Consider the following 15,894-nt stretch of genomic DNA (forward strand, 5'->3'; position numbering starts at 1 on the left):
GATTCTGCGATGAATCACCCAACATCCATTCATGCCTGCAGCAATAACCCCAGATTTATGAAGGAGCAATTTCCTGGCGTTCAGATTTCCAAGACCACCCTCCATCTCTTCATTATCAGTACGTCTATAAAACAAACAAAAACACTTTACATACACAAAGTTATTTATAAAGTATAAGAAGGCAGAACCTGGAGCTAACATTCTCCAGGACACCCCGAAAACGAAAGTTGTTGAGCTTTTCTAAGGAACACCCCAAAATTGTTGAGCTTTTTATTTTCAACACACACAACAACAACAACAACCATTACAACCACAACAAGACGGCACAACCTTTTGGGAACCCCCCCCCCCCCAATGCCCAGGCTGAGAGGCAGTGATTGACACATTGACACCCAGTGGGCTTCATGCCCAAAGTGGGGATTCAAACCCTAGTCTTGACACCCTAACCACTACACCACATTGCCTCAAGTGAGCTAACCACTTCCCACCTATCAACAAGGATTTTAATATGTTGATGTTGTTTATTGTGGCTTTTAAAAAATGATGTAAGTCTCTTAGAAACGTTTGTATCCTGAAAGTTGGGATACAAATAATTTTAAAAAATCCACTGAGGGAAGTAACAGATTTAAGAGCATTTGCTGTTTCACTGTCCACTCAAGGGTAAAACCCAAGTCAGGTCAACAAGAATACTTGGAGTCTCCATGGAGACACATCTACCCACAGTGAGCAGATGCTAGTAAATACATTTTCTACAGATGACCTCGTTTTCCACAAAGGAGCCAGGAATCCTGGCCCTTTTTTGGAATATAGAAAATGCCTCTGGAAGAACTCAAGAGTCCCCAGTTAGTCTTGCCACCTCTTTTCCTGCAAGTTGCCTATATGTGTGACAGGTTAGAAATCAAACAGGTGCATCTTATCCCAGCACAGAGTTGTGCCAATGGGAGGAAAGCTTCACCTGTTGAATTTCTGAATTGTAATGCAAATCTTCTGGCACAGGTCCCTGCAGGAGGGAAGGAGGGAAACAGCTAGCAACTCCCCAAGCCCTTTCCTCGGTTAGTGAGGCCTAGCGCAGCCATCTCCTCTCTACTTCCACGCCAATGGTTGCCATAGTAACCGCCTCTCATGGTTGCCATACTGTAAATTCCTCCAGCTTGGACTCTTGCAGTTGTCATGGTAATGGGATGGCAAAGGGCGGGGGAGGGGAACCGGGCTTCCTCCTAAAGGATGATGCAACCTATTGATGGATTAATGGGGATGGAAAAACCATGAATAACAAAAGTTCCAGATGGGAATATTAGCAGGAAAGGGAGTAGGGCAAATGCAAATTGCGGCATCTTTTTTTTTTTTTTTTGCTCGTTTGTTTGTTTCATTTATTAATCTCTTCACAGGAAACATTCCAAAGCAATTTAACAATAAATAAATGAAAACTCAATAAAAGCGTACATTGAAAAAAATTTCAAATCCGATACGGATACAGACCGGAATAAAAATCACCACTTATCAGGCTTGTTGGAAAAGGAAGATCTGTTGAAACTAAAACAACAACAACAATAACAGTCAAAACAGTGCTTGCCAGATATCTAACTGGAGGGGATGTTCACAGATGCTGCTTCACTAAAAGGTTCATTCTTACATGTGATTGAACGGACCACCTGAGCGCAGTGATTGTTTGGGTGAATAAATGATGAGAGGATCTTTCAGGTATCCTGGCTCCAAACTGTTTTTCCTGGCATTTTCGAGTGTAATCATACAAAATATTGAACCTGAATATTACACACACACACACACACACACACACACACACTAAGCCACTGAAATATCTTCTATTATACGTTTAAATAAATGTAAATGCTGGGATTCTGAATATAACTCTTTCAGCTAGATGCATAACAGTTTGGCTTCAAAATTAAAAAACAACAACAACCAATCAGTTCCAACCTCTGTGTACAGATATATTTTTGAACTACGATAGCTGATATGGGTTTGAAAGAATTCCTTTACACGTGGCCTGTGAGAAATCTTTACAAAGCCTTTCACTTAGAGCTATATGGGTGAAGGTCTTCTGACTGGGACAAGATTTTAATGGCATAAATAAATAAAGCTGTTCTTCTGAATAAAAGATAATCTAACCCTGTTGATGTTCTGTGCATTGTTACAGGGGGCTGTTCTAATATATCCCAGACCTATATACTCCATTAAGTTCTGCAATGCACACAGTGAGTCACGTGTACTTTGTCCTAGAAGGAGATCTGTGACTAAAGTTCCTTTCCTCCCTTCTTAAGGAGGAATGCAACTGAGTGGGGCTGTATTTAAATTCGGGTCAGGGGCGTTCTTAGCCCCTTGGCTGCCGGGGGCAGGAAGCCAAGAGGCACCCCTGGGGGCAGGGCATTGCGGTGCGTGAGTGCGTCATGACGTCATGATGCACGCGACGCCCCGCCACGGGGGTGCTGGGCGGCGGATTCGGGAGTCTTTGCGGGCTGCAAAGACTCCCGAATCCGTTGCCCGGGCTCCCTTGGTGGAGCGCAAGTCGGGGCAGGGAGAGGGACGGGCCAGTGAGGAGGGGTGTCCCTCCTCGCTGGCCCGCCCCTCTCCATGCCCCGGCTCCGCAAGCCAGCCAGCAGTGGAGCTCGGCAAAGAGGCAAGGGGCGGGCCAGCGAGGAGGGGGTGGCACCCCACCTCGCTGGCCCGCCCCTTGCTTCCATGCCGAGCTGTGCCGCTGGAAGGGGGGGCTATTTTCGGCGCTGCTGGCTCCACCCCGGCAGTGCCGAAAATAGCCTAAAAAGAATTTTTTTAATAAAAACGCCCTGATTCGGGTTGTGGTGCTGGGGAGGTGAGGTTTAACTCTTTCTGTTGATCTTTACCACTAGTCTGAAAAATGTTCCTTTGGACCTGTTTGCCCCACAGCAGACCACCTTTTGGTCTTAACACACAGGGCAAATAGTTCTGTGGGGAGTGATGGTGCTTGGGTCTAGAGAATTAGAGAATTAAAATTCAGTACAGTGGTACCTCGGGTTACATATGCTTCAGGTTACATACGCTTCAGGTTACATACGCTTCAGGTTACAGACTCCGCAAACCCAGAAATAACGCTTCAGGTTAAGAACTTTGCTTCAGTAAAAGGTGTTGGAAGTGTGAGGTGAAAGACGGGGAATATTTTCATTTGTGGTGGTCATGTGACTTAGTAAAACAGTATTGGCAAAATATATATAATGAACTTAAAAAAATACTTAAATACACCTTTAAAAAAACACCGGAGGCTTTCCTTCTAGGAATGGTAGGGGGAGAGATAAAGAAATGCGATCAAAAGATTTTCTTATATGCGACCACAGGGGCGAGACTTTTGCTAGCACAGGTCTGGAAACAGAAAACAGTACCCACTGTGCAGCAATGGCAACAGAAAATCACAGAATACATGGAAATTGCAAAAATTACAATGAGAGTCAGACAGCAAGGGGAGGAAACATTTAGAAAAGAATGGGGAAAATATATAGATTATTTGGACAAGGTGTGTAAGATATAAATGGATGGCATAGAACACTCGGCGTATAGTTATTTCATATAAAAGAATATTTAAGAAATAAGGAAGGATATTAAAGATGAAAATGAGAATGTTAGAACAAAATGAAAGCTGATAAGAAAAATTTTATTAGAGGTAAAAGGAATTGACGTGCTAAACATAGAAATATGATCTAGAGAAGACATAAGAAGGAAGAAGGGAAGGGATGAAAATTGTAAGTGTATAAGATAAGAATGATATATACTTGTTGTAAGATAAGTTTTCTATATTATTTGTCTCTATAAGTTGTATGTTGCAAACTTCTTTTTTTGTTTTTGTTTGTTAAAATTAAAGGAAAAATCAATAAAAATCATTTGAAAAAAAAGAAGAACTTTGCTTCAGGATAAGAACAGAAATCGCGCTCTGGCGGCGCAACGGCAGCGGGAGGCCCCATTAGCTAAAGTGGTGCTTCAGGTTAAGAACAGTTTCAGTTTAAGAACGGGCCTCAGGAACAAATTAAGTACGTAACCAGAGGTACCACTGTACATCAAAAGCCCACTAGCTTTTGCTGTGGGCAGGGGGGCACAGAGAGGCCTTCCTAGCAATATGCAAATGCAAATAAATAAATAAAATTGTTTTTCCATTGCCTCTTAGACATCGTTCGCTTGAAAAGAAAATCCTTAAACTCAAATGTTCGGCTCCATACAAGCTTTATTGCATCAACAAAATAAGATGGTGTGCCTTGACAGTCAGAGGGATGTTACTGCCAGTGTTGGAGAAGACGGGATGGTGGAGGTCCATCTTTCCCTCTTCAGTCTTCCTTTTCAGTTTCTGGCTTGGGTGGTTTCCCAGTTTCCGGCTTGGGTGGTTTCCCAGTTTCCGGCTTGGGTGGTTTCCCAGTTTCTGGCTTGGGTGGTTTTTCAATTGCTGGCTTGTGTCGCCTCCTGCATTCTGTAAAAGAAACACACATGAAGACCATGGGAAAAGCATAAAAGGCCAGGAAGGGAACCTGGCCTACTGGGGCAAATCCTTAAACAAATTCCTGAGCAGGAAGTCCCACTGAATTCAGAGGGACTTACTTCTGAGTAAACGTATCCAGGCTTGCGCTGCTCGTTTCCAGAAAATCTCATTGGAGAAACCTTAATCTGTGCATCTACAGTGGTACCTTGGTTCTCAAACGCCTTGGCTCCCAAACGCTGAAAACCTGGAAGTAAGTGTTCCGGTTTTCAAACGTTTTTCAGAAGCCAAACGTCCGATGCAAATGTTGGCTGTTGTTTCCAGGGCGCCTGCACCAATCAGAAGCTGCGCCTTGCGTTTTCGAACATTTCAGAAGTCAAATGACTTACGGAACGGATTAAGTTTGGCACTTTTGTTTTTGCTATTTATTTTGCGTTTTTGTTTTCGAAGCTTTTTCGGTTAATTTGTTTTTGTAACTCTGTGGAACCCAGTTCAGCTACTGATTGATTGATTGATTGTGTGACTGCGGAAATGGATAAAAGCCCCCCATCCAAACAATGACTATCATCAGTGCAGGTAAGAAAAAAGAATAATTTTAATGTTTATCAATCAACAATACTGTCTTATTTATTTTATAGTACAGTACATTGATTATTGCTTGCATTTTATGGATCAATGGCCACGTTAGATAGTAAAATTCATGTTAAATTGATGTTTTTTGGGGGGGTTGTTTTTAAAAGTCTGGAACGGAAAGCGCGCCTTGGTTTTGGAACGTTTTGGTTTTGGAATGGACTTCCGGGAAGGATTAAGTTTGAGAACCAAGGTACCACTGTAGGCTGTTTGCCCTTAAGGACAAGGGAAGGAAGATGGGACAAGGGAAGGAAGACGGGAAGGAAGATGGGAGCAGGATGCATCTTGTCCTCAGGCAGCAAAATGTGGAGATACCATAGCTCAGGGCTTTGCATGCAGAAGGTTCCAGGTTCAGTCCCCAGCATCTGCAGGTAGAGCTGGGAATGGTCTCTGCCTGAAACCTTGGACAGCTACTGCCAGTCCGTGTGCGCAATACTGAGCTCCCTATGTTTCTAATGACGTTGTCCCTTCTCCTGTGCTGGGGCCACCCAGTCACCAAGATCTTTCTCTGAGCCTCTCCTTTGGGTGCCCTTATCTTCTTAGTGTTTAATTTAAACATCTTAGCTCAGAGTATCATGTTTGTCTCCATTATATTTAATTGGCAAATATCTGCTCCACCCCTTCAATAAAAAGTGGTTGGAAATCATAGAATCATAGAGTTGGAAGAGACCACAAGGGCCATCCAGTCCAACCCCCTGCCAAGCAGGAAACACCATCAAAGCATTCCTGACAGATGGCTGTCAAGCCTCTGTTTAAAGACCTCCAAAGAAGGAGACTCCACCACACTCCTTGGCAGCAAATTCCACTGTCAAACAGCTCTCACTGTCAGGAAGTTCTTCCTAATGTTTAGGTGGAATCTTCTTTCTTGTAGTTTGAATCCATTGCTCCGTGTCCGCTTCTCTGGAGCAGCAGAAAACAACCTTTCAGAGCCCATTGTGCTTGTAGGTAAAATGCCCAGAGATACAAGCCCTTTCTCTTTTTTATTTATTTCTAAGTTAATTCTACCCCCATCCTCCCTGACTTTTGTATATTTTTATTAATTTTTCCAAAATGTTTCTATCCTGTCTCCTAGGACCAGGTCTTCATGAGGCAATTTCCAGAAATAGGTAAAAATAATACTGTATAATTTTTTAAAAAAAGTAATTTAAAACTAAGCATCGGGTAGAATATGAGGTTTTTGAGAAAAGGTTGAAGAACAGAACCAGGGAAGCCTTAAACATGGTAAAAAAGGATCCAGAGAGGGTATTCTATATGTTTTTAACAGAAGTGTATCAGGATCAGACTCTGAATGTGCTGGAACCTTACCCAACCTGGTGCCCTTCGATACGATAATCTTTATTGTCATTGTCCCATACAGAACAACGAAATTGAAAAATCTACATCAAACATGCAAAAACCAACAAGGCTACTATTCTGAAAATGCCTGTTGACGCATTCCCCATCCTGCCTATGCATAATTAACCTCCTAAACTTTAATACCCTACCTGGTTAGCCCCCTAAGAAACTCGGATGCCCCACAACGAAATACAAGACTCCCTTAGAGACTGCCTTACACTGCGTTTAAAACCAAAATCACTTTTGGATGGAAACTGTTTCTCAGGCGGCTAGTCCTGGTCTTTATAACCCTGTACCTTCTTCCAGAAGGCAGAAGCTGAAAGAGATCATTTCCGGGGTGCTGTGCACTGTCCTGCACTATCTCTGCAGCTTTCTTATGGCACCTGGAGGCATAGATTTGATCCAAGGTGGGAAGAGCACACCCAATTATTCTCTCCGCAGTCTTTACAACCCTGGACAGCATTGTTCTTTCCCTGACCGTGCAACTCCCAAACCACACACACTTCAGCTGTTACATACTACAACTTCCACCAGCCCCAGCTCTCGCGGCCATGCTGGCTGCCACTGATGGGTTTTGTAGTACAGAACATCTAAAGGAATACCACCTTGGGAAAGGTGGGTGAATGATAAGTCCCCCTGCCTCAGCCCACTCCTCTTACCTTTGGCCTTGTTACAAATCCACTGTATCGTCTTAAACATACATTTCAGTATGTTGGTAAGAAATTTAAAGTTGCACATCTTGGCAGCTTGCTGGGTTCACCTTTACCTGCAGGTAGACATTGGGAAGAAATAAGTCACAGACCTGCTCCAAGACATAACCAGAGTAAGCGCCCTCCTTTCTGCATAGTATTTCCCACAGTTTTTACTGTCCTTGCTCTTTATCATTTATAACAGTAGGCCAACATGCAGAAATTAAACCGACCAACGGTTCCTCCATGCTTCGTCTCCATGCCAGAAAAAGGCTTCACTTGTTATCTTTCATAGTCTGCATCTGAAATAGAATTGCTTTTTCCTTTGGGGTTTTAAAATTTTGTTTCTAAGATGTATTTACTGTTTTATCACTCGTTGTTTGCCAGGCCCATTGGCCTCCATTGGGAGGAAGGGCAGGGTATAAATTTAGTACATTTAGGGTGGATCTACACACGGGTGGGGGGGGAACCCTGCTACTGTGGTACCTCATGTTACAGATACTTCAGGTTACAGACACTTCAGGTTATAGACTCCGCTAACCCAGAAATAGTACCTCAGATTAAGAACTTTGCTTCAGGATGTGAACAGAAATCGTGTGGCGGCGGCGTGGCAGCAGCGGGAGGCCCCATTAGCTAAAGTGGTACCTCAGGTTAAGAACAGTTTCAGGTTAAGAACGGACCTCCAGAACAAATTAATTTCTTAACCTGAGGTACCACTGTATAAATAAATCAGAAATTAAATCATTATGACAAAAGGGAAAAAGCACTATGCAAAATCGCAAATATTTTTTTTTGTGCTCTCCAGCACCATCTGGTGCTGCATGTTTATAATGCACTCAAAGTGCTGTTTTTTCACTAATGTAGCTGAGTTCAGTGGACTGTCGTTCTTGTTCACCTTACAGTCACCATCCCCTTTGCATGCTGTATTGACTTGCCTTCCGGCACAGATGTCTACCTGAGCAATGTAACTTTGCTTCTGAGGTTTTTCCTCCCCTAACTCCAGTGATAGTAAAATATCCCCTAAAAATACAAGAACATTTTGTACACAGGGACCATACAGGAGCACTTGACAAAGGACAGACAAGCACATGGGGCCCCTGGTGTGCTCACAACCCTGGCAGGATTGTGCAGAGCTAAGGAAGGGACTTGTTGAAGCAAATTCACACACCTATTTGGGAAATACTTGGGAATTGCATGTCACTCAGATCAAGCTACTGTGCCTTGCCCTGCTCCACCCAGCCGCTGATGCAGCTTTTAATGGGTGAGTGCAGGGACACCTGAGTACCTGAGTTTGTTGCTTTGCAAGCCACCCACCATATCTCCTTCCAATTTAATTCACAAAAATAAATGCAAAATTATTCAGAAAAATCTATAGATATTTATTACAGAAGGATGGACACACACACACACACACACACACACACTTCAGTTTACAGACCCTGTGTCCATGCTCTCTCTCTCTCTCTCTCTCTGTCTGTCTCCCACTCCTGTACACACACACACACACAAGACCACAAACAAATACCATATTGACCCGAATATAAGCCGCACCCGAATATAAGCCACACCTTTAAAATTCAAAGGGTGTGTGTGAAAGACAATACTCAAATATGAGCCGCTTCCTTAAAATTCCACAGGCGCTCGCACCCGTTCCGTTTTACAGTATGTCTGTTCCAGCAGCGATATTGTAAAAGCCAGTTTTTGCAAGGTCGTGAATTTAAGCCACACTTTAACTTTTCACAGTTGGATTTTTTTTTTGGGGGGGGGGGGAAGTGAGGCTTATATTCAGGTCAATACGGTATTAAACAGAACAAAAAGTTCCTCAAAGTGGGAAACACACACACACACACACACACACACACACACTTCTCTGGTTGCCAGTACAAACAAAAAATTATGAGGAGCCGTGGCCTTCAAGGAAACAGCTCTGAACATCCTCATGGTGCTAGGCTTTCAAGGCTTTCCTCCATTATAGTGGCTACTAAATAGCCCTAAAAAAATAATAAATAAAAATTAAAAAAAAATCCTTCCAGTAGCACCTTAGAGACCGACTAAGTTTGGTCTTGGTATGAGCTTTCATGTGCATGCACACTTCTTCAGATACACCGAAATAGAAATTTCTCAAATAATAATAATAATAATAAAATAGCAAGAGAAGCTGTGTGGTCATCACTAGGTAAAAAGCCAGCAGTCCTTTTAATACTCAATAATCCTAACTGCCAAACTGCTAAACTGCCAAACTGCGGGAGGCAGTGGAGGATAGGGGTGCCTGGCGTGGTCTGGTCCATGGGGTCACGAAGAGTCGGACACGACTGAACGACTGAACAACAACAACAATCCTAATATTCAAATGTCAGTGACATGATTATTCCTGCAAGATCATGCAGGAGCCCAGGGTGATCTCGCCGGAAGTTGGAAGCCACTGCAGCCGCCTCTCTTTGCTTCTCCGGCATTGGCCACACATGCAGAGACACCCCTTGGATTCTGCCGCCTGAGGCGGCTTCCTCCATCTGCCTTATGGACAGGACGGCCCTGGCTATATTTCTGGATTAGGGTTGGCTGAGTGGTGCCGCCGGGCAGCTGATTGGCCAGGAAACAGAACGCTGACAAAAATGCCTCCACAAGCCTCTGCAAATTCATAGAAGTATAAAATGTGTGCTGGGCGGGGAAATGTGGCTTTGAGATTTCTTTCTTTTTGCAGTGTTAAAAACATTTCTCGATATTCTGATTGACAGAGATGTGCCCCGGCAAGCCGTAATGGAAGAGTCTCCACTGTTTACAACATCCGACTGTTGTTTTATGAAGGCAAATTACTTCAGTCTTAGTTGAGGCTCCACCCCAATTTCCCAAGTCCACATTGATGTTATTTATTAATTGAGGTTACCGGTAAATAGGAGCTAAGAAGCATTGCATTGTATTCAATGTTGCACTAAGGTGAGACTTGCGCAAGGATTTCCTTGTGCGCAATGAAATGCTCTCCCCATCTCCAGCCCCCGCAACCCTCTGGGGAAGATTTGAGATAGGAGAGGGTCAAAATCTCATTGCACTAGAAGAAGAAGAAGAAGAAGAAGAAGAAGAAGAAGAAGAAGAAGAAGAAGAAGAAGAAGAGAAGAGTTTGGATTTGATATCCCGCTTTATCACTACCCGAAGGAGTCTCCAAGCGGCTAACATTCTCCTTTCCCTTCCTCCCCCCACAACAAACACTCTGTGAGGTGAGTGGGGCTGAGAGACTTCAGAGAAGTGTGACTGGCCCAAGGTCACCCAGCAGCTGCATGTGGAGGAGCGGGGACGCGAACCCGGCTCACCAGATTACGAGTCTACCGCTCTTAACCACTACACCACACTGCACTAGTGATAATCCTAGTGCAAAAATAATAATAATTAAAAGTAGTTGAATGCTGCCCGTGATAACTGAACAAATTTAATACATTTAAAGATGACTTTCATGTTTATTTTGTTGTAAAAGCAAATCAGAATTACCCACATGGGATTAATAAAACTACCGTTCGCCAGTTATAGTGGTTTTGTTAATTTCATTACAGCAAAGGTAGTTTGCATTTCAGCCACCGGAATGGAAGCGCTAGAGGCCAGAAATGGATGGCTCTGGCAAGCGAGCCAATCCAACCTCCCTAAGTGGAAGGCAAAATCACCGTGTTCCTAGACCAGCAGATTTGGGAAGACCCTCTTCCTCCACGCTGTTTCTCGTTCCAAATAAATTTGATTTGTCTCCCTATCCTCTTTAATTAATTAAAACCCAGTTTTATGTTGCTTGCTTGCTTAGTTATTTATTTACTGCTTAATTCCTAAATAGGCTTTTAAGCGGCTTGGAAAATATAAAAAGACAGTTACACAAAGATTAAAATTATGAGCATCCATAATTAGACACTAAAACAACCCCATCTGTCTAGCAGTCCATTTTCCTACTGCACGAGGAACAGGGTAGGCTTCCACCATCTTGCACCACCAATCTGTGCAGCCCTGTAATAATTTTTCCCCATTTCCCTTTCTCTCTCCAAGCAATCACCATCCTGTTGGACCTGCGGGATTCCTAATGCTTCTGCAGCAAATCACGTTCACCTCTGAAGTCTTCTTCCCCTCTTTTCAACTGGCGAACAAAGAAGTTCTAACTTACAAGGTGGCGGTGTTTATTCTTCTGTCTTGGATGCCTTCTCCTGGTGATGTCCCAGTTGTCTAAGAATCTCAGCTGCCTTTATGTACACAGCTTCTCCTTTCCTTCCCAGAAATGGTAGGTGGCTGCTAATTCCGTTTGGGGTGGAGTGATTGATTGATCTTTTGCAATAATCCACAGGGAGGTTGGTGCCGGTTCGACTGGTCTCCATTTACTGTCACCTACTACTGACTTGTGTGGGTTGTCTAATTTCAACTCAACCACCGGTATTCCAGCCCTTGGTGCTCCATGAATCTAATGTGCAATTGGAAATTGTTCAGAGATTAAAAGAGGAAATGCTGAAGATAAAGCAGTTCTCAAAAAGGCTTCTCTGTCTTGGGTGAGTCACTAATTGGCTAGATTTGGGAAGATTAGCCACACGTTAATATGAAATTCACACTCGGGTTGGTCCAATAAATCAAATGCATTCCTGAGCAGTTAAGAGCTGGTCTTTGACCGTAATAAAGAATGGTAATGATGATGATTCCTGGGCAGCAAACAGACTGTGTCACCATTGCGATGCTTCAAGAGAACACAAAGCATTTACTGTCCAAGTCTCTGGAGATAGTTACCTAAAGGTACCAAAGCTAAGTCCATCAGCCTCGGGCAGGCCACACCTGGAATACTGTGTCCAATTCTGGGCACCACAATTTGAAAAGGATGTTGACAAGCTGGAAGGTGTGTAGAGGAGAGAAACTAGGATGATTAAGGGTCTGGAAGCTAAGCCATATGAGGAACAGTTGAAGGAACTGGGTATGTTTAGCCTGGAAAGGAGGAGACTGAGAGGAGATATGATAGCCATCTTCAGATATTTGAAGGGCTGTGACATGGAGGATGGAGCAAGCTCGTTTTCACCTGCTCTGGAGGGTAGGACTCGAACCAATGGCTTCAAGTTGCAGGAAAGGAGATTCCGAATAGACATACGGAAAAGCTTTCTGACAGTAAGGGCCGTTTGATAGTGGGACAGAATCCCTTGGGAGGTGGTGGACTCTCCTTCCCTGGAGGATTTTAAGCAGAGGTCGGATGGCCATCTGTCATGGATGCTTTAGCTGAGATTCCTGCATTGCAGGGGGTAGGACTAGATGACCCTCAGGGTCCCTTCCCACTCCGTGATTCTGTGATTCTATGCTTCTATACCCCTTCATGGATCACTACCTTGTCGTGGCGAAGGGGCTTGAATAACTCCAAGAAGCTATGAGCTATGCCATGCAGGGCAACCCAAGACAGACAGGTCATAGCCGAGAGTTTAGACTAAATGTGATCCACCTAGAGAAGGAACTGGCAATCCACTCCAGTATTTTGCCAAGAAAACTCCATGGACATAAAAAGGAGAAGCTTTGAGAAGAAAGTGAGAGGCATGCTCTGGTGCATGGGGTCACGGAGAGTCGAACACAACTAAACAACAACAACAACAACAATGCTTCTATAACACTAGAAGCAGGGCACCAGGGCTAATGTGACAGAGGAGTTGCCAACATGGCATCCATCATGCACTTCTGCCCACAGAGACAGAGTCCTCTTTTGGTGCTCCCAGGGTCTCCTCCCCTTCTTCTTGCATCGTAGTCAATAGAACAGGTCGTGATGTGTGTTGCGTGGAGCCAGCGTGGTGTAGTGGTTAAGAGCGGTGGACTTGTAATCTGGTGAACCGGGTTCGTGTCCCCGCTCCTTCACATGCAGCTGCTGGGTGACCTTGGGCTAGTCACACTTCTCTGAAGTCTCCCAGCCCCACTCACCTCACAGAGTGTTTGTTGTGGGGGAGGAAGGGAAAGGAGATTGTTAGCCGCTTTGAGACTCCTTCAGGTAGTGATAAAGCGGGATATCAAATCCAAACTCTTCTTCTTCTTCTTGGTTGTGGTAGGTGATCATGGTGCCTCAGAGATACAAACCAAGGCTGTGCGCACACGCTACCTTCAAAGCACATTTCTCCAGCTGTTTTTGGACTACAACTCCCACCATCCCTAGCTAGCAAGACCAGTCAGGGAAGATAGGAACTGTAGTCCAAAAACAGCCGGAGACCCACGTCTGTGAAACTTTGCTTTAAAACATAGGCACCGGACAATGGGATTGAGGATTTTCTGCGTCTCACAGTTCCGCTTTCGAGGATTTTAATAGGAAGCATGTGGCTTGTTTACAAGGCTCGGCAGCAAAAAAAAAAAGGCAAATAAATATGCAAAGGCAGACAAATAAAAATGCAAATGAAATATGCACTCCCAATGCCTTTTAAACTATGCGTTAAACTCTGATCAGGCTGCGGGGTGTTTATGCGAAGATCTGTATGGAATGTGAAATGGGAGGATGTGATTCACTTGGAAAAGAAAAGCTACCAGACGCAAAGGTTCAGCTCCAAAAGATCTTTATTTCCTTTGGAATTTTGGGTTAATGTAACGCAGATTCCCCTGAGGGGGGGATATCTATGCTCTTGCAAGTGCTGCACCCGTCCCGCTGCTCCAGTCTCCTGTTTCATTTGCCGGCGTGGACGCCTCAGAAGGATGCTCAGCCAGTTCTGAAACAAAACACACACATGAGGAGTAGGCAAAAACATCCAAGACCACAGACCTGGAAAGGAAATAAACGCATTGTGGGCGGGAGAGGGTGGCAAGGTGTTAGAGCAGAGATCAGCAACCTTTTTCAGCCGTGGGCCAGTCCACTGTCCCTCAGACAGGCGGGACAATATTTTGAAGAGGGAAAAAAGAACGAATTCCTATGCCCCACAAATAACCCAGAGATGCATTTTAAATAAAAGGACACATTCTACTCATGTAAAAACACGCTGATTCCCAAACCGTACGCAGGCCGGATTGAGAAGGCGATTGGGCCGCATCCGGCCCACGGGCCTTAGGTTGCCTACCCCTGTGTTAGAGCAGCCTTTGCCAACCTGGTGCCCCCACGATGCCTTGACCTATAACTTCCCACGCCTTGGTCTGATGGAGTCATCGTCCAAGACAACTGGAGGGCACCAGGTTGGGAAAGGCAGTGCTAGGGGAGAGATCTGCTTGTGTCTTAGAGCCCTTCCCTTCACCTGCTCAACCTGTCTGCTCCTGTCAGGTGCAGTGTTGCAGTTCTGTGGCAGCCCATCTTTCTACCGCTTTTAAATCCCACCTTTTCCCTCAAGCAGCTCACAGTGGTGCTCTCCCTCTCATCATTTAATCCCCACAACAACCCTGGGGAGTAGGCCGGACTGAGAGGCAGTGCCTGGCTCAAGGTCTTAAGGCAGCTTTCTAGGCTCCCATGTACCAGTGTAAGACGCTGTCCCATCGCCCGTGTTGGATTGAGATTCAACGTCCGGGCAGCTGTTACTGATGGGATGGGAAGGGCCGCCATCTTGCCCTTTACCTCAGGCAGCAGAATGTCTCCTCCCACACTGAGTCATTGAGATCTCAAGGCTCAATCTGAGCCTCTCCTTCGGGTGCCCTTAATCCTTTCACTGCTTGCTTTAAGCAGCTTAGTTTATCATATTTGGCTCCATTCTTCGACAAGCTGGAACGTGCTCAGAGGTGGGCGGCCAAGATGCGAAAGTGCCTCGGAGCCAACCCTTATGGGGAACGGTTGAAGGAGTTGGGTGGGGTTAGCCTGCTCAAGAGGAGACTGTGAGGAGACAGGGTAGCCACCGTCAGATATCTGAAGGGCTGTGTCACATGGAAGAGGGAGCAAGCTTGTTTTCTCCTGCTCTGGAGCGTAGGATTTGAACCCATGGCTTCAAGTTACAAGAAAGGAGATTACGACTAAACATCAGGAAGAACCTTCTGACAGTAATAGAGCTGTTGCACAGTGAAGCTGTCTCCCTCGGGAGATTGTGGGCTCTCCTTCCGAGGAGGTTTTTAAGCAGAGTTTGGATGGTCTTCTGTCATGGGCGCTTAAGCTGAGATTCCTGCATTGCAGGGGGTTGGACTAGATGACCCTCAGGTCCCCTTCCAATTCTACGATTCTCTGATTATAACCAGGGGTGTAGCAAGCCGCTGGGCTGCCGGGGGCGGCAAGCCAAGCGGCACCCCCGGGGGCAGGGCGTCGCTCTGTGCGCATGACGTCATGACGCATGCACACGGAGCGACGCCTCCGCCCAGGCCACCGAGAAGGGGCGTCACGCTTGTGGCTGGCGTGACACCCCTCCTCGCTGGCCTGCCCCTCTCCATGCCCCGGCTCCGCTCAGCCTGGGAGCCCTGTGGCACTCTTATCACAAGCCCCCGCCCCAAGAGGTACATGGGGTGGCTGGTGGTCTCACAACCCCGCCAGGATTGTGCTAAGCCACCAGTTTGCATGGATTGGACTCGCCAGCTTGGGTGACACCAATGGGAGCAGTAATTTGTGCTGGCTGTTCCAGTTGGGCAAATCACGGCAATTGTGTGTACATAGCTAGCCAGACATGACTAAACAACAAAAAGCTCCAAAGGGGAAGACACCAGCCCCACAGAGTCCTAGAGAACATTGGTGGGGGGGGGGCAGCAGTTATATAGCCGGGTCTTGTCTGGGATACCTAAACAGTACTTTGTAGAATCATGCCCCCTCTCCCCCTCCTCTCCCCCTCTCCTCTCTTCCCCCTCTCCCCACCTCTCTCTTCTTCCCTTCTCCCTCTCCCCTCCCTCCCCTCCCCTCTCCCCCTCTCTTTCTACCCTCCTTGAAAA

The 15,894-nt window shown here is 45.5% G+C and overlaps 1 long non-coding RNA gene across 1 annotated transcript; it reads right to left on the reverse strand.

Annotated features, from left to right (window-relative positions):
- Positions 1–4,394: 4,394 nt before the first annotated feature.
- On the reverse strand, positions 4,395–11,413 carry LOC117042969. Its single transcript, XR_004426123.1, has 3 exons — positions 11,240–11,413; positions 7,078–7,184; positions 4,395–4,447 (listed from the first exon to the last, which is right to left on the reverse strand). It is a non-coding gene; the product is annotated as an uncharacterized LOC117042969 (long non-coding RNA).
- Positions 11,414–15,894: the final 4,481 nt, after the last annotated feature.

The sequence above is a fragment of the Lacerta agilis genome, chromosome 2 (assembly GCF_009819535.1).
Source record: "Lacerta agilis isolate rLacAgi1 chromosome 2, rLacAgi1.pri, whole genome shotgun sequence".
Taxonomy (NCBI): Eukaryota; Metazoa; Chordata; class Lepidosauria; order Squamata; family Lacertidae; genus Lacerta; species Lacerta agilis.